We start from the raw sequence: 3,137 nt of genomic DNA on the forward strand, positions 1-3,137 counted from the left end.
TGAGTAGCTAAATACCTTGTGCTAGGATGTAGGGAATCTGTAGAAGTAGGCGGCATTAGAATAGTACGACCTAAATCGCGCCACGGTCGATCGACTAGGTCCCCTGGTCGATCGACTGGCCACGTGAGATTTGTTTCGTTTTAATTAATTTAATTGCTATGTTTGACGAATCGAGTGCACGCGACTAGTTGAATGTTTAGGAATTGACCGACCCAATAAAGATCGAAAGATAGGGAAGGGAGATAGCCTACCTAATTAAGACGACTAGATTAATGAGATCGAAAGATGAGTTAATTTAGCCTTTTTAGTCACTTTTCAGAACAAAAGTTAGTATTAGTGATATTAGGGACCTGTAGCGAGATCGAAAGATGCTACCTGTAAGAATGGACCGAGAGGACTTCTTATTTTCCCGTCTCACGTGTTTGTTTTAGACCTACCTAGTACACTACCGCCGAAACTACAGTGAACAGACCATCTTAGCACCCTTTTAATATCTGTTTTCATCTATTAGCTTAGTTTATCTTTCTTTTATTGCCATTAGTATAGAACAAATCAAATCAAATCCCCCTCACATTCGTGACCTTAGACTAGAATTAGACAACTAATAATTGCATCGCCTCCCTGTGGTTCGACCCTGTTACCACTAGCTTCTGTTAGTTTTAATAGGTATTATAAATTTTATCTTTGGTGCACACAACGACAGGCATCAAATTTTGGCGCCGTTGCCGAGGAGGCAATTGTTTAAAAATTTTAGTTGTTTTATTTTTAGTCTTTTTCTTAGTTTAAGGGACATCTGTTCCTTAAACTATTCTCATATTCTATTTGTAGTTTCTTCTTATGCGCAGGTCATAGGGTGGTGAATTACTACCGTTCAATCCCGAGATTGAGAAGACTTTGCGTGAGTTGAGACGATCATCTAGAGTATTGCCGACAGAGGAAGAGCTGAGTACTCTGTCTAGTTACTACGAGAACGAGCTATTTGAGGTGGATCCACATTCATCTCCTGTTTCCACTTCTTCAGCTGAGACCGTCACATCTCCAGATTTTCCAGTCATGGCTGAAGAAGCAAGTATAGCCAGCCACTCGGAGCCGACAACTGCGAATCTTTATAAAAGATTCGCATTACCAGAGGAAGACAGAAAATTCGAGCCAGTCACTTGGTTGAGAGAAACCAATTCGGGGGAGCGGCAAATGAAGATGCAGCCAAGCATATAGAGACATTCATTGATTATTGATGTTCCATACCCCCACTAACCGGTGTGACCCAGGACCAGGTGAAGAAAACTATGTTTATATTCTCTCTTCGTGATGCTGCAAGGGAGTGTTACAGAGACCTGGATCGAGCTGCTAATGGGATCACTGACTGGAATTCTTTGGCCCTAGCATTCTACAAGAAGTATTTCTCTGACTCGAAGACGAATGCCATTAGAGCTCAGATCACGAGTTTTAAACAGGGTCCTGATGAGAACTTTCATGAGGCGTGGGTCCGTTTCAAGAAGTTGGTGCGAACTATTCCCCACCATGGGTTCGAGAAATGGAGCCTATGCAATCAGTTTTATAATGGGCTTTATGACGATCAAAGGGCTATCCTGGATGCGGCAGCTAGTGGCAGATTCTAGGAGAATGTTGGAGAGACTAAGGGGTGGAAAATTATTGATGATTTGGCCACCCACAAAGCTGAGTATGGAAATTCCATGGGAAATCAAAGAAGAAGTGTTGAATCTCCTTCTGTAGCTGCACTAGAGGCTCTCACGGCGAGGTTTGATAAGTACGAGTTGGGAGGAGCTTCAAAAGGAGGGATCTATCATGTGAATGCTGTATCAGACGGTCCTTTCGTCTGCAAAAGATATGGAGCTGAGGGATATGTTTCAGATAATTGTCCTAATCCCTTTGAGTCTTGTGCTGCCTTTCAACATTATAGGCAGACAAACACTTATTTTGAGCGGAATACCTATCCCAACTTGAGGTGGAGTAGCCAAAATGTCCTAAATCCAACTCCACCTCCACAGCAGGAGCAACAGCAGAATTATGTGCCCCCTCATAAGCAGCAGCAGCCATATCAAAAGCCCCCGTATGTTCCTCAACAGCAGCAGCAGTCCCAAGGTTCCGAATTTGCCGAATTGAAAAACTTGTTGCTGAAAGAGTCTCAAGCTAGAGAGGCCGGGATGAAGATGTTGGAAAGCCAAATTGCTCAATTGGCAAGCAAGAATACAACTCGAGCTCCAGGACATTTACCGACGCAGACAGATCAAAAGGAGACCCTTAATGCCATTACTTTAAGGAGTGGGTCTACCCTTGATGGACCCGCTATGGTTGAGGATGTCGCTGAAAAAGATGAGGCGGAACCGAGTAAGAAGAAAGCTGGAACGAACAGTGGAAAGAAAAAGACGATTACCAGGTATATCGGTCGATCGACTGATACACCCAGTCGATCGACCAGTCCGTGAAATACAGTAGCTTCTGGTCCTGTAGAGGTCAGTCGATCGACTGACAAACATGGTCGATCGACTGACAATGCTGCTGATGATGAGTCTTTTCGTCCTCCAATGCCAGACAACTTGAGGGACCACTTGTTTCGGGGCACGACGACTCCAAAAATATTGAATCAAGACCCAAATGCTGATGGGTCAGTCCCGGTTCCGAAATATGACCCGATGACGATTAATGGATCATTTTTGAGACGGTCTGAAGAAGGGTCAAGCTACAACAAAGAGAAGGCAGTGGATTTTCAGCCTAAATCCATCGATGTCGGCATTAGAGACCTAGAGGGGAGGGCTAAGTTGCTTCTTACAGCTCCTTATCCGGAGAGATTAGTGCCGACAAAGGAACAGGTATCGTTTAATAAATTTGAAAATGTCATTCGTAGCTTAAACGTACAAGTTCCTTTTCTTGAGTTAGTTAATCAAGTGATTGCTTATATGAAATTTATGAAGCAACTTTTGTCTAAGAAGAAGTCACTTGAAACTATGCATACTGTCGCACTAACTGAGGAGTCATGCTCTTATTTGACCCACACTGCACCTCATAAGCTAGAAGACCCAGGCAGCTTTTCAGTCCCATGTAGTATTGACACCTTTTCTATTGAGAAGGCCTTGTGTGACCTAGGAGCCAGTATTAGTGTAATGCCCTTGAGTCTT

The 3,137-nt window shown here is 43.5% G+C and overlaps 1 non-coding gene across 1 annotated transcript; it reads right to left on the reverse strand.

Moving 5' to 3' along the window:
- Positions 1-1,421: 1,421 nt before the first annotated feature.
- LOC141636207 (small nucleolar RNA R71) lies at positions 1,422-1,528 on the reverse strand. Its single transcript, XR_012540834.1, has one exon. It is a non-coding gene; the product is annotated as a small nucleolar RNA R71 (small nucleolar RNA).
- Between the last annotated feature and the right edge of the window lie 1,609 nt (positions 1,529-3,137).

Source organism: Silene latifolia, chromosome Y (genome assembly GCF_048544455.1).
Source record: "Silene latifolia isolate original U9 population chromosome Y, ASM4854445v1, whole genome shotgun sequence".
NCBI classification, from domain to species: Eukaryota; Viridiplantae; Streptophyta; class Magnoliopsida; order Caryophyllales; family Caryophyllaceae; genus Silene; species Silene latifolia.